General features: G+C 36.6%; 1 protein-coding gene across 3 annotated transcripts in view; it reads right to left on the bottom strand.

Annotated features, from left to right (window-relative positions):
- The window catches only part of FIGN (fidgetin, microtubule severing factor), a 106,334-nt gene that overhangs the window by 83,094 nt on the left and 6,673 nt on the right, over positions 1–16,567 (bottom strand). The window contains exon 1 of one of the 3 annotated variants that reach the window (XM_039382086.1): positions 16,231–16,269. The exons of the other annotated variants lie outside the window; for them this stretch is intronic. The gene's annotated coding sequence lies outside the window, so the exon portion shown is untranslated. Of the gene's footprint in view, positions 1–16,230; positions 16,270–16,567 lie in introns of those variants that run through there. 3 annotated transcript variants of the gene reach the window in all.

A 16,567-nucleotide genomic window follows, 5' to 3' on the forward strand; every position in this document is an offset into this window, starting at 1 on the left:
CTTGTTCTCTTCAACCTTAGTGAATCAAGTTCACTGGAGGTGAAGCAGTGGAATTATCAGTACAAGTGGCTGTGTCATCAAAGCTTTCTGAGAGGTAGTGTATGGAAATGCCTAAACAAACAGAAGCTTAAAAGCTGTCTGTATACGAAAGGGCTTTCCCAAGGCTTTTCATTAAAACAATTCCAATTGCAGCTTCACGATGCAGCATTATATTATGTGAGAAATATAAAATCTTGACATTTTTCTAAATGTGAATGGGTTAAAGAACCTCTCCACGCTACAGTGAGCCTGAGAATTTCCAGCAGCTGATGAAGACCAGTTGACCACCTGATACTTTTTCAGCAGGGTGATAAAATTAAAGAATTGCTTTGATTTGCTTGAAGGATTACTTTCTATAGTTAATTGTTTAAAGTGCACAGTCTTACGAAAGGGAAAAATATCAAGAAGGTTAATGTAGAGTGAGCTAATTGCAAGCTGATTACATTGTACAAAGCAAGAGATATTACCTGTGTTACATACCATCACAAGGACCAGCCTATTCTACCCTGCTGCTGCAGCAAACCAGCTGATTTGCTAACAAAGTGGTCAGCTCGGGCACTTGCACAGCATCTCAGTAGGTCCACAGGCAACTGCTTCCCATGCAGGGAATCTCAAGCTTCATTTTCCAATCTGATTACACGGCTCCTTATTCCAGCAGCCTTAAACCTTCATGGCAGTTTACCAACATTTTCATCACTTTTTCTTTTACAAATCAAAAGAACTGATAAGCTCTCAGGTAGCCGGGATTTCATAGTCGATGGCTGGCAGGCAGCCAGCTTCCCTCACAGCACAACTGTTTCATGCCACAATGCAAAAAGCACGCTGAATTTAGCAGATAGCACAAAACTATTAGAATTCTGCAGTACATACAAGCAAGCAGCATGTTTCTGTCTTTACAGATGTTAACAGTTCTGTTTAGTCACATTTATAACATGTCTAGACTCAAAGAGACAGGTTTAAAAAAAAAAAGAAAAGAAAAAAACAGAACAAATGAAGACACAGCACCAACACTAAGTCAATCACACTACAAAGTGTGCACTCAAGTTACTTCAGTGCAGTGCTGCCAAATTACCAGGAATTAGAGAAAACGCTAAAAACATTTGCTTAAAAAGTTAAATTAAAAAAAAATAAAACCAAACTTTTACATCAAATGAAGCTCCTTGACATAAACTGAAACATTATTTTAACAGTAAAACAAATGCAAAAAGGGATACTTATGTATTTTTGGCATGTGAAATGCTTACATAAAGCATTAAAATAGACACAAGGTATACCTGGGTTTACTTATTCTGTGGCTCAAAAATACCACTTGAACGATGAAAGAACAAAAATATGATTCCTACTGGTAAATGTAAAATAACTTTATAAAATGCTTATTCTGATGTATATCATATAATGTGTAAAAATCTGAGGTACACAGGAAGACATAAATATATACATGTAAATTTATATATATATATATAAAGAAAATAACAGAATGCAGAATGACAATTCTAGAAAAATATTATCCTAGAAATCTTAAGGATTCCAACAGAAAGAAATCCAACAAAAAAAGCAAGAGAGAAGGAAACTTCCTTATTTTTTGTTAAAGAAGAAAATCATTATTATTAAACCAACAAGTTTTTACATATTGCTACTGAGGCTTGCTCTCCTTTTCCAAGAAATTGGTTATCCATGTATTATTTGCATAATGCCCAAAACAGCCTACATGGAGCTAACCTAGCACAAAGTTAATAGCATAGAAAAAAATTCCCCCATGCCCCCTCCAAGTAAAACATTTTTTTTTTTTTTTAATCAAGTAGATCAAACTGAAATCCAAAGAAATACAACCCATAAAGTATTCTTAAGAAATGGAATTTTGCATATCACCACTTTTATCTACCTATGTGGAAGGTAAGACATTAAGTTATGGAAGGGGGGAAAAAAAAGTACAACTAAGCTGGTGCAATGGCTCGGTACTCCAGATCACCAGTGCATTGACCCTCTGTATCTCTGAGTCATTAGCTGGAATCCCAGCTCTGCCTTCAGGAGTAGGGATTTGAACTCGCACACCGATGCGGTGCGATTCGGGATCTTGAGCGTGCCAGACAGAGGGGTCATTCTCCTTGGTGCGGAGGAGGCCGCCGGCCCCCGGGGAGGGCAGGGCTGCATGAGTGACTGTCGCCCGGCACAGGCAGTGGACATGCTGCTGACTCAGGCAGGGACACTGACAGGCACCGCTGCTTCTCCCCATCACTCCTGGACGGAATGGTTTTAGGCCACTCGTGCTGACAGGTACATGCAAAATTCAGGGAGAAATTATCCACATCTCCTTACTTGTCTCTGTGCATGTGCACACGTGTATTTGTATATATGGATCTCTGTGTACAGCTATACAAATGTTTACATGTATTTATGGAGACATAACGAAACAGGCTAAACTGGCTTCTGCAGCCATAGGTAGTACTCAGCACTGCCAAAATGTTACTACACCAATTCTTCTCCTTAATACAGCTACAATGTACACATTTATGTAGACACAGAAGCTACATATGTATATCCCATACACACACCAATCACATACATGCATGCAATACTGCATGCAATTAGCATTACCTTTAAAATAATGCTCTCTAATTTACATAGAAATTTCCTCCCTGATAAAATACAAAACACATTTTAATCAGCTTCTAATACCAACACATTATTCCCATGAATGATTCCTAGTAAACTGTTTATTACAACTGTAAGGTTAGAGAGGGTCTGCTGCTTGCAGAGGCAGGTTGTGGGGTTGCCTTTTTTCTCCCACCCCCCTCCTTTTTTTTCCCTTCTGATTTATTGGATGGTGAGCAAACCCACTTAAACTATAGTTGTCCGTATGAATCACTAATTTTCATGTTTCTAATTAAAATGTAAACAGTGTAATGAAGACATCAAGTTTTTAGGCAAATGTCTCTTCCAGTGCCACTTGGGGTATGGTAATTACTGAAGCAGATCTATGGATGCTCCCGAATCCTCTACAAGTCCAGATTAAAAGCATTACTGCTAAACCTTGCTTTTTACACCAGGGAATTGTGTTCTCTAACCTATTCCCAGTTTGCTTACAGATGCATATCTGTACAAGCCTTTATAACTAGTCATTAAAAAAATAAATAAATAAAAATAGAAGTTTATCATATAAATGGAACGGTTTGTGGATGGAAAAAAGTGATTTCATTTAAAATAAAATTTGATTTCACTTTTATGATTACACGTAACTAGCATAGTAAAAGCTGTGCTGAAAACTTACCATCTTAGTGCTTCCTTCAGAAAAAGAAAAATAGATTAGGCATTACTAAGAGGATTTTTTTAAAAAGCATAAATGATATTTCAAGCTTGTATTAAAATTCCTATTGTCCCAAAATGCATGTTTCACAGTCAATTAATTTAAGAACATATTATTCAGGAAAACATTAATAAAAAAGAAATCTATTCACTGAGAAAAAATGTAAATGGCCATTGCAAATACAAAATGCTTGATGTGCAACTGAAAATCTTTTGTCATATTTATTCCAGCCTTTATGTCTATATCTGAAATTTGTCAGATTTTATCCTAAAGCAAATGACCTCTCCTACATTTACCGAAGGAATACAAGTTCTCTCCTGCTTACAATTGTTAATTGAGCCTGTCTGCTGCAGCTTCTCTTTCCTCTCCAAATACTTGTTTTACATATTTACTGCCAAGCACTTGAACAGTCCTCTATTTTATTATAATACTGGTGTTCCCCCTGCCCCCCCCGCCAACTCCTTCTGGAAGATTTTTTTTTTTTTAATGTGCCGCGAATAGTTAAAGCTGCAATTCAATAAAGCATCTAAAATGCCTAGTACAAGACAAGGGTCTTCCTCCTCCCTTCATGGACTCAAGTCCATATTCTGAGTGGTACAGCCAATTTTCATATTATTTTTACATAAATGCTAGACAAGCATGTCTGCATTGCTAACCTGGATCATGAAGATGAGAGTGCACAGAATGTACGTGTGTATATGTGCACGTGCATAAACATTTTAGTAGGTGGTCCACCATTTCAGTTCTATTTTACTAGTAAAGTACTGTATACAAATATGTGAATACTTGCCAGTAGAAAAAAATATATATATAGGATTTTAGATTACATCAAATCATAAAGCATCTTGTCTCTCAAATCATAAATGCATTGGCAGAATAAAACAAAACAAAGCTCTATTTAGGCATTTCCTTCAAATGTATTGTTCAAGCAAAACCCGATTTAATTAGGCAAATAGCATTTTAAAGGCTACTGCTTTATAACACGGTAGTCTTGAAAATTATGGGGGTTGAAAACACCATTCTCATTTAGCTCTGTGATAAACAAAAAAAAAATAAAAAAAGATTACACTCACACATGCTAAACATCTTTTTTATTATTATTATTATTATTATGGATTGAGACAATGGGGAAATCTTATGTCTTCGCAACAGTTCCAAGGCCATACTAATCAGGTGTAATTTTTAACAAACACTGACTGTTTGGTGCTCGTTCAAGGTATTTCATTAGGAGGTTATTCATTTAAAATAAATGTTTCAATCATATCAAGCTGTAACCTTTCTTGAAATGTAAATGAATGGTTCAAATGAGAAGATTAATAAAGAAGGGATGTTCCAATTCCAAGCATGGTATGCTATGTATTTTTAAATTTGTCTATGCCAGATGCTGTCAGTCAGAACAAAAAACTGTCCAAGCAGACAATCTGTGCGTCTGAATGTTGATCATGTTGGAAAGTAAAGGGGGAGGGGGGAGAGAGTGTGTCAAGGATTCATGGTCCTTCATCTTTGCAGTAGAGCAAACACGTCTCTCAGTATAACGACAGACAGCTGCTTCCACTTTCTAATGTGCCCTAACTTAGATCACTGAAAGAATTGTCAGCACTCAGAGAAACACACAAAGATAACACAGCCAGCTGCCATGAAGGGGGAAACAGCACAGCTCAGAAGAAATGGGATTTGTTCCATTTGCATGATGCTGGCTCCCTTGGGCCCCTTTCTTTCAAATCCAAAGCACAAAAGACAACACTTAACATATTTGCTTAAAGATGACAACCTCATGTTGATTTCATTTGGATGTAACAGTGTCAGGATTACAGATATAAGAATATATTATATCTGTAACAGAGACTGACAAATGTATCCATCAGTGAAACTGTCTGATTCATCTGCTTATACAGCCATTTTACCATCCCAAGGGTGCCATCTAAGTAGTAACTTTAGAAGACTGAAGGTCTAATTTTATTACACCACATTTCAACCTACTAAACAATATTATTTCTAAAATAGATCATTTTTATTGGAAGTCTCCCTGATGAAAAATCCAGTAGACACCAGAGAATTTATGAACTGTATGGGTCCTTTGAACTCAATATACTGCCAATTTTAAGCAACTTTCTTTATACACAATCACAACCTAAACTCAAATAATAAAATTGAGTTAAAAACATACAGGATAATGGTACCTATTTTAATATTACATCATAGTCTGTCGCTATTTAAATATCTGCTGATTGGCAGTCCATCACTATCTAGAGTGCTTCTTGTTACAGTTATGTATCAATAAAAGAGTTTCTCCAGTAGAAAACCTATGAATAGTTATTTTTCTTCTATACACTTTGAACCAGCTATGCAATCTAATTTTTGGTTGAGGTTTTCATTGGGCACTCCAAAAGTCACATGGAAGTGACTGAAAGCTGAACACGCTACTCATCACATTGTGCTGCAGCTGCAGAAACAAAACCAAACTAAAGGGCACAGATTTGCAAGATTGCCTGTCAGCACGGGTTTATGGACTGGCCTCTTTTTTAATCAGATGAAACAATTAGGCCATGGTCAGACTTTCTCTAGTTTTCAACGCATTACACTGAACTGTCTGACGGCACAAGTATTCCCCCACCACCCCAACACCACCAAATGACTGCATAACGCTCCCTACGTGAACTGCTTTGTCTAGAGGAACTCAAAACTGCTTGTTGCTATCTGCTGCCACCAAGAACTGCACTGTAATTCACTAGATTGAAGTTGTTTTGTAAAATGGAGTTAACTGCTGTACGTGGAATTTCAGCACAGCAGATGGTTACCAATCATTATTTTCAATTTGTTTAGTTTCAAGCAATGGGGCTGTTTGGGAGGAGCAGAGCCGAGGACAGGAATGGGGAGAGCAGAGAGGTTACATGCACTGGCTTGCAATGCAAGTAGTGCTAGATGGCATAGCATTAAAAGGAGGGGAAAAAAAGTCTCTGCTCAGAACCGCAGCAAAGCTAAACCAAAAAAAAAAAAGAAAACAAAAAGGAAAAAAAAGCAGGTGGGGGGGTTGGATAAAATCAGATTTTATATACATATATAGATTTTTTAAAAAAATGAAGAATACAACATTTAAAAGGGGGCACTTATTGATCAATCGTTCTCTGTTCAAGAGTTACCTTACATTTTAAACATAGGAAATGGACTTGAAAGTTTCCAAAGGTAAATTGTCTCTATTCACACTTTGCCATCATTCAAATTTAAATCATGCTCTACTATAAGTGGTTCAGTTGCTGAACTTGAAATGGAAAAGGAACCATTTATGGACAAGTGCACATGAACAGAAATTAAGCTGTAAATATCTGGGCTGGGCCATGATTGTAGTCCAGAAACATCTGAACAGCTGAAGCCGAGGCTGAGCCCCACTCCATGTTCATGTAATTACTTAGATGATTTATAACTTACAGTTTCTATTAAAAATGGTTTAAAGAGAAATTTGGAGCCTGAATTCTAAAATCATTTGTTCAGGCAGGAAAAAAAATTCCTTTGCTGTTTTACTCCCCTGACCAATGTTTAAGAGGCACGGTGTTCCACCACAAGGACAAAATTCACATTTTTCTGAATTCAGACAAAAGACACGACAAACACCCTTCCAGCAACAAAAGCCAGTGACCAGTCATCCAGCTTACACTGGAGTTGCTTGGTACTTTAATATTCCCCATTAAAACTGACTTTGAATTATTTCCCAATGTAACTCATGTAAAAACTGTATCAATACTTTCACAGCATATTCACTTGTTCCTGCTATTTTGAACCATCCAAGAGTCAGTTAGCTCTGCCACTATGATGCCACAGGTGATGTGGGCAGAGGCCTTCCAGCAGGAACCCCATTGAAACTATGTCCCTTCTGGGGCCATTTCTGGCTCTGGGACTTGCTTTCTTCCTCCCACTCACTTCAACACAGCCTGATCCTCTCTTGGCTTTCAGAACAAGCTGTAAAAGCCACCAACTTGACAGGTGGAAGAGAAAGGCCCAGGATATTGGGGTTTGGAGGACAATAACGGATATACTTGGATGATACCAATCCTCCATTAGCGGTTAGCAAAAACAATTGCTCTCTCTCAGGCAGAACAGCAGGGACAGTCACTGACTGTAAACAAGTGTGTCATCAAAAAACTTGGTTATTTAAGACTGACCAGATACCCTAACTATATTTCCAACCTATTTCCATGACAGCTAAAGCTTATTTTAAGAGTACACCTAGCCCTGCAGAGATTAGATTTGTAAAGGGGTTAATCATGATGCCCTCCAGGTGTTACCCATCCTTTTTATTGAGGTTTCAGTATGTTGGGCAGTTCACTGCACAGCTCCACCACACAACAGTGAACAAAGGACCAAGTTTGCAAACCTGGGTGTGTGCCAAGGTTGAAGTGACACACTGGTGACTCTGTCAGCCCCTTGGGAAAAAGTGGATTAGATGAATCACGAAACAATGTCAGAGTTATTTCTCCAGTAAGTTAACTATCTGTTGGTCACAGGTGATGAAGACATAGAGGTTTGACCTAGCACTTTCACAGATTGTGTTCTGTCTTGGAAATTTTTTTCCCCTGCCTCTCCATAAACTGTAATTATTCTTACACCAACAAAAACTCTTGACATTTTGAAGCAATGAAAAACATTGCCAAGGGGGTTGCTTCAACATGGGAACATACTACCTGAATCTCCCAAACTGTTCACAGGTTATTGTCAAACTGCCTCAACAAAATTTGGTCCAGTGTCAACCGCAAAGGAGACATCACACGCTTTGTATATCAAGCAACTTTTATTTTAATTACTTTTGAAAAAAAGGTTAGAAAGCTAAATGGGAACCGAGCAAAGGTGTCCTGGTTATAGGTCAGGGGACCTACAAAATAAACAAAACCCTTTTGCTGGATTCTTTCTCAGTTTTTTCTTATGTTGTACAGAAATGCAGAAACTCAACACTGCAGTTAAGCTTTATGGCTCATCATTAACTGTGTAGCTAAAATGCTGTATCCATGCAGTTTCTCGAGCAGAAAGTGCGCAAGTTACACCACTATACTCTTAGGAAAAGTTGTCCACTTGGTTAATGACACTCCGTGTAACAAATTTTTCTTAAATATACATTTCTCCCTAAACATACTCATAGTCTTAGAACAAAGAACTTAGAACTAAACTATGGATTGGAGCATGTCTTAATTTATGGTACCAAATTCAAGAATACTTGCTTTTTTTGTTCTACATCAGTAGATCTACTGAAAATTTGAAGCAGACTATCAGATGAATTTGAATTACTGGAAACCTTCTGATTGCTAATAGTGATACACTGGAGTAGGGAACCATAGTGAAACATTTGAACTAAAGAATAAATGTGACTTCACATAAATATCAACATTTGTAACAATAATCCATAAGAGAACAAGAAACTGTAATATGGCATCTCACAAGAGAAAAGAGTCAAGCAATTGGACCTAGGCAACTGGAGTAGGGTTAACTGGGTTTAATCCCACCCGAATTACTTATTATCCAGATTTTAGTACATAATAAAATTTAGTACCCAATTCTAGGCATCTCAAATACTGTGCACTGGCTTCTGTAGTCTTTACTACAGCAAAGAGCAGTGTATAGCTAAAGAAATGTTTCTACCAGGTGAAAAAATATCTGTAAGTGAGCAACATAGCGAATTTGAGTCTAGTTCCCTAAAGACAACCACTAGAGAGAAAAAAAAAAAAAAAAAAAAGAGGCAAATACAAAAATATCTCCCAGATTAAAAAAGAAAAAAAGAATAGGAAACCACTTACTGTAGCAAAATTTCAGGAATAATGAGGAATACACAGAGATTTATTTTTTTTTTTATGTAACACAAATGGGATTCTCTTTGTAGGTGCCAGCATTAAAACCTTCCACAGATGGTTGTGGAGGTGAGGGTCTGGCAGAGGAGATTACTGGCGTGCCCTCTAGAGGCTGGATGTCTGGCCAAGGAACTTTTCATCAGCTACTACAGTACAGAGGAGGCTACCAGCACTAGACCTGTAAGCAGTACTCACTCTTTTTCTTTTTTTTTTTTTTGTAGCATATTTTATGTACTGTAATACACTGTAAGCATTAATACAGCAAACCAAATCTCTAAAGGATTCCTGTCAAATATAAATACATGCATAAACACAAGATATAATTGAAAAAGTCTTTGCTTAATGAGCTCATGGGTACTTTGACACAGTGCATAAAATGTAGACTTGAAATTTTAAGATGATACATCAATTCCCATAGTTGAGCTTTGGAATCAACATTAAAAAATAAAATCTATTTAGCATCAGTTCAGACTCAGGTTACTCTTACTCTAACATGGAGCCACACCCTACAAATAACAACAATAAATCTTCTTATCACCCACCTGTGTACTCATGAAATGTGGATCTTTTAAAAGGCAGAAACATCTCAGGGTAAAACCAGGGTCAAATTTTGCATTGGCAGCAGGTAAAAAGCTATAATATACCTAGTCAATCATACACTAGCTGAAACACAGTCCACAGAGCACTTAATAGCTCAGTCCAACAAGCATATCACCAAGTGGAATTTGGTGCACAAATGCAAATGGATAAGATTTTTTTTTCTTAAACTGTACATGATCTTTATCCTTATTATCTTACTACTGACAGCAAGTCTTATTACAGCTAACTAGAAAACAAACTTGCTTGCCTGAAATCCAGCATGGAACTACTCACAAAATTTCAGAAACTATACACTAGTAAATTATATTACAACATAACAGAAATCCCTCCTGAAAACAGTTATCCTACAAGAAACATGCACATACAAGGTTTTACTTCTTTCAGTGCCTTTTTGCCACATAATGAACATATTAATAGCTACCAGTCAGTCTTTTGCTTAAAGTATTTAGAAAATACCCCAATTTGATACTGGTTGGTATATATAGTAAAAAGAAATGCCAGAAGAAAAATAGCTTTTTCACCTCTAAAAGGATAGGTAAATGATAGATTAATATCATTAATGAAAACCTCATTATTGCAACTACACAATACTATCATGCCCATTCATACTTAATTTTCTTGTAGAAATTACATTATACAACATGGCATATAATCAGTTCTGACTGGAGGTAGGAGAGAACCAGTGGTTAACTATGACTTAAATGACCAGTTTTCCAGTGCAGTTGTCTTCTAATTAAATTAAGTGTGGAGCACAGTTATCGAGATATGCTATAAGGTTTTGCTTGGAAGTATTTTTCTCTTTTGTTTTTTCCCCTCTGCCTATCAGAATACCTTACACCTTTCAAAACTAGAACAGGGGGAGCAGGCGTGGGGAGAAAAGAAAAAAGTGCTTCTGGCAGATGCCATGTCAAGGCATGTATTACTCACCATCCTTCCACCCACATTCAGGAATGCAGCTCATCTATTTCTTAGCTTTTCCCACTAACTCAAATGCTCAGAACTGCACCTCCATTGCTAGTTCAAAAAGACAACCTTCTTAATGACAAATAGACTGCCATTTTATTAGCAACAAAATAAATACAGCTGTAGTACTCAATGCTGCATCAAGCTACAGTGATTCCTGTATTTACTCTTAGCTGAGTTCTGCTCCAGAACCACTTCCAGCTGAGCATCTAGGGATTACACCCAAACCCAGTTCTGCTCCAGAACCACTTCCAGCTGAGCATCTGACAATACCAGTACTGTAAACAGGAGTTGATATCCAGAGAGCCTGGTACCCCAGGAGCATTTTAAGTGGGTACAAGTTTCTCATCACTTTATAGTTAGTATTTTCTATAAGATCTGACTTAGAGAAGAAATAACTTACTATATCAGGGTCTCTTATCTTTACAGTAAAAGACTGGTCACCTGGTAGAGGACACAACAAATATTAAAGTGATTATAGCCTTGATCTTAGTGAGAATACATAAGTGCTGGTAGAGATCTCAGTAAAACAATGCAGAATGCCACTTCCTATGTTTTAGAAGTGCAGTATTTCTACGTTTACTATATTTCAAATACAAGAGTTTCACAGTAAGACCAAGAGGCTGGGAAAGGGATGGGGGGGGTTGGGAGACACTGGTAGGCAGGGAGAGGGGGGCATGGAATGGCTTCAAAAAGCCAGGAAAGAGAGATTCTGTTTCTTTGCAATGGGTTTATATCAGCCAGGCTTAAATAATGGTATTGCAAATTAAGGCCCAGGGGAATTTGGAGCGTACAAGTAAGCTTTTGTTCTCCAAACCCCAAAAGGTATGTGAGAGATTTGGAGGTTTGTTTCCATTTAAATGGCATATGTATTTCTAAACCATAAGTTAAACTATTTTGCTCTTTTTATTGTGCAGCCTTGCTGATTCAGTACCTATTAGGAAAGATATTATTCCCGATATAGCGACAACTCTTTAAAGTAACAATTATCTGTTACTGTACTTATCATTTTCATTTACTTGCCTTCAGAACTTTAGATCAAGGAAGAAGGCAACAAATCCAATGTAAGAAACCTCATTGTGTTGGGGGGAGGAGGATGACAGTGCCGGGGAGGGAAGCAACAGATAGAAAGAACAGTGAGGGTAGAAGTCATTTGAAGGGATTCAAGCTTTCCAGTGTAAACACAGAAGCTAATTAGTATGCCGTGATTTTAAAACATATTCTGTTATCAGAAGGCAAAATAGAAATCTGTACTAAAAAAAAAAAATAATCTTCTGAAGTCCTTAAAGCAGGTGGACAAAAACGTAGGCACACAGAGACGTATGCCTCTGCTACCCTCGCCCCACACATATGTACAGATACAAAATTGGGTTAGTTCTCTGTAAATAGCTCCTGTAAATATATCTCAGGATTTTAGGTGTACTTTTTCACACTGTAAGATTTCTATACAAAACCAGTTTAATCTAAGTCCCTCTGATTATTATTAGAAACTCATTATTTGAGGACATCTATCTTTACAGTAACTATCTATGCACCATTAAGGAGCACAATGCCCATAATTGTTTAAAAAGCCATGGGGGGGAGGGGGAAGGGAGAAGGATCAGGAGGAGGAAGAAGATAAGTAAGGGAGATTTTGCAATTAGAACAGCATCATCTACTCTGTATTGCTCCTTGGAACATCTACACAGTAACAAACTGAGTTTAAAGTTTCCTCCATGCAAAATCACAAATGAATCATTTGTTATACCTTTACATAACACATGTATTTTTGTCCTGACAAATTTAAAATGTGTTTTTACAACAACCAGGAAAAATCAAAAGCCCTGTTTCTTCTATGATACAGCATTAATACTTCAAGAGTGAGACTGTAGCATTTAAGAAGTACAAATAAAGCTAACGCCTACCGTTTTTTGGGGAAATTGCTTATAAGACCTAGCTACTAAGAACTGTTGCACACCTGCATATCCAAAGTCAATAGAAATTGCAGGGACTCAGTGCCTCTGATAATTGAGCACCCAAAACCGGAAACCTGAATTGCACTTGCTGAGATGCTATACTATTCGTGATGTTATCTCAGCCACTCAGACCCTTCAAGCTCAAACTGCAGCTGTTGTAGCTGCTTTGAAACAGAAAGGAACAGTAACTTTAGCCAAAAAGGAGTTGCCTGTCATGAATGAAAGTAGTGAATTCTACCATCCCTAAACAGCTGACATCTTGTGGGGGGTGGGGAGGGTGGTGGTGGTGTTTGCTAAGCAATCAATAACAAAACATCTTTCCTTAATCAGGGGTGAAAATTATTACTCCAAATGAATACTAGTGTCAATTTGTTATTCTGTACCGTATGGATAATCACATTATAACTCTGAACATTTCTAACTAGTGAAAACTTTCAAAACGTCATTAATTGAGACACTGGTTATTCACAGTCTCCATAAGCACATGATGAGATACATTTTACCTATGTCTAACTTTATAAAAGAAAGGCTTCTCAAAGCTATTGAACTATGTGTTTATAGAATTAACAAATATGTTCCCTGCATAATAAAGTGTACCTTCGATATGAGTGTTACATTGACAAATACTAGGGGCCAAATAACAAGGAGTGTGTCATACCCCTCATTACATAGGATTTACTGATATTAATCTGAATAACATTAAATTTCTTGGTAGGACAACTATGTTACCAGCTAAACTAATGTTACCACTAAAGGTTTTAAACTGAAAGTGGAAAAATAAACTAGTGTTGTAGCATAGAGAATGCCTACACAGGACAGGTGTATGAAATGCAATGAATGAAAGTCGAACAAAATGAAAATCAATGACTAAAAAAAGGTTAATTGCTGCATGAACATTTTCCAAAATATACTTATTTCAGCTTTTATCGAAAGCAAAGAGTAAGAAATAAAAAATTATCAGAAATTCTATAAACACATGAAAAATTATTATCTTTAAAGTGGAATATCTGCTCATTTACAGTATGCTCAATATCTTACCAGTATAGTTATGAAGTTAATATAAAGCTGCAGATCTATCATTATTAAACATAAAACCACTTAATTTTGTAAGTCAAGTCTACGTTTAGCTGAAGAGTTAACAAATTTATAATCTCCTTCCATATTAAAAATAACTGAATCTTGATAGTTTAAACCTAGCAATTTTCTGCCTGGATATATACTGTTTGCAAATTATCAGAGTTGACTTTAAGTCTATATTTTCATGAAAAAACAATATAAACTATTTTAATTTCTCTACTTTAATAATCAGATGACCTATCAATTAAGTTTAAAGATCTTCAGCAAACTCCATTTGTATTTTAAATTAAACTATTTTATAGAATGCAAAAAAAAAAAAAAATTAATAAAAACACATTGTCCAAACTGAATTTTCTTACAGCCACATTGCACTGTTATTTTAGAGCTGCAAGAGGAAACAGAATTGGATCCATACACCAAGAATGTATTTCTACAATACTGTATATAGTCATGTGGTCCACAAATGCCAACAAGGGACTGAAAATAGGATCAATTCTTTTCCTTCTCAGAAACAATCTTGTAAGCATCTGAGTTCCCAAAGACATAAAAGAATAGTTACTTTTCTGAGATCTTTTGATATTGCTCTTCATGGTGGAGCTATCCACAAGTGATGGGAAAGATCTCTTTTGAAAGTAAATGGTGCTCCTTCAAGTGTGTTCAGATACATCTTTGCTGTTCCTTTCTCTGTTTCTCAAGTTTAACTTGAAAAGGATGCTTGATTTTTTTTAAAATTTGGTTTAGGTATCACAATGGGATACCTTATATCAGTCAGTGCTTGCAAACCTTATTGTTCCAGCACAGAATCTAGCTGTTTCTTTCTCTGTGTCAACACAGGAGGCTGAAGTAATCAGATAGGTCTAAAGAAGACAGAGGATCTTAACCTGCACTTTCTCAGAGTCTGTGATGAGTAGGTTCATACTTTCAACATGACCACACTGAGCCGTAAGGCATATAAATAGCTACTTTTCATCTAAAAGCACAGCTATCACAGCAGTTTGTACAGCAGGGCTATCAGTTCATAATATTTTAAATGTCAGTATTGATACTATTGTCAGGGATTAATAATTTCTGCATATAACTTTATCATTCCTATCCACCCGGTGCTGTCACTCGGTAATATAAAGTAATTGTTGGCTCTTCCCCTCACTGTGTCTCCAGAAGACAAGTACACACAGTAACATCTGTTGTAGTGTCTAGGAATATCTTCGCAGCACTACAGTTCTCAGTTTTATTAAGTGATAATTCAAGCCCACTGTATAAATGCTTTTTTATTAATGACTTGCTTGTGCACTAGAATGAAGGAGACAGAAGGGAAAAAAACTCTCCGAGGAAAATAGGGATGTGATTTCCAACATATTAAAAGGCAAACAGCAGTTGTTCTAAATCAGGGAAAAAAAACCAAAACAACTTGAATGAAAACATGAAGATACATTCCTGCCACAAACCCTTGTGACCCATCAGGTTCAGCCCTTTCTCCCATCTCCTCTCAATACTCATTTCCAAATTCCCTTCGGATTAGCAGAAGTTCCACAAACATGCATTAATATGTCCCTTAAGCATTTTATCACACTGAAGAAGAGAAACAAAAAGTTCAGTTGTGACCCATACCAGAGAATCATTCATTCAGATCCTGCTTAATTAGATGTGAGACCGCTAGCTTAGATCATGAAGTTTGACCACACTATGCTCTTACTGCTAGAGTATTAATGCAAATAAGATACAGATTACTGAAACCAATTTATCATCACCAATCTATAACCAGCCTGACACATGCACACATTCTAAAATATCACACAAAATAAATTGTGGCATACATCTTCATATATTGAGCAATTCATATACAGAAAGTGAATATATGCTTTAAAAAACTACATGACAGATTTAAAGTAGAATACAAAAGGGTTAAAAACAGATAGCAAAAAGCAATATATGATTTTAAGGAATGTACTTACATCATTAAACTTTGCTATTGTATCAAAATAATCTCAGTATCCTTGTCCACATCACTCCCAGGGTATTTGAAATTTAACTAACAACATACTAGTAGTAGCTGCACTATACTTTAAAAGAACTAAGAAAATAGTTTTTCAGTTACAATTAAACAATACGACTGGTAATTGCTATTTCAGTGTTTCATGGCACATCAGACTACATACTTAATAGAGTATTAAAAAAAAATTAAAAAATCAGCCAGTGGTATGACAATCATCTGTAGTTGCATTATTTTTAATTATAGCCAAGACACATGAAACTTTTTTCCCTATGCAGAAAAATGGTTTAAAGAACAAAGTTTTAGTCTATTATTTAAATAATATATGGCTGTTCTTTCTATTGTACAAATACAATAGCTTTTGTAGTAAGTAGTTTTTCTTATATGATTAAACAGATAGTTCAGTATTATGATATGTTTGACAGGTACTGTTACAGCACGATCCGAACAGACATACAATACTGTTATTACCATACTGTGTGTGCCGATACCTCACAGCAACATAGCTCGGCAAGAGGGAAGCACAGACTCCACGTTTTCATCACTGCAGACATCTCCGTATGCTCTTAATCAGTGCTGCTTTCTGCAGATTACACTTTCTCGTATTCTTCCGTTTCTCAGACTGACCTGTCAAAGCCTGATCTCTCCCCCAGCTTTTCAAGACTTTGGTAACCAAGACTGACCAACTCCTTCTCTTTCCATTTTCCCTCTCCTGTCACACAGCGGGGCCAACATCAACAGGTATTTAGAAGCAATAGTGGGGAAGTCCACTTGTGCTTAGTAGGTTGCTGCAAATACAAATTATCTT

The sequence above is a fragment of the Pipra filicauda genome, unplaced genomic scaffold (genome assembly GCF_003945595.2).
Source record: "Pipra filicauda isolate LSUMZ 115617 unplaced genomic scaffold, ASM394559v2 scaffold253_size2546935_pilon, whole genome shotgun sequence".
NCBI lineage: Eukaryota > Metazoa > Chordata > Aves > Passeriformes > Pipridae > Pipra > Pipra filicauda.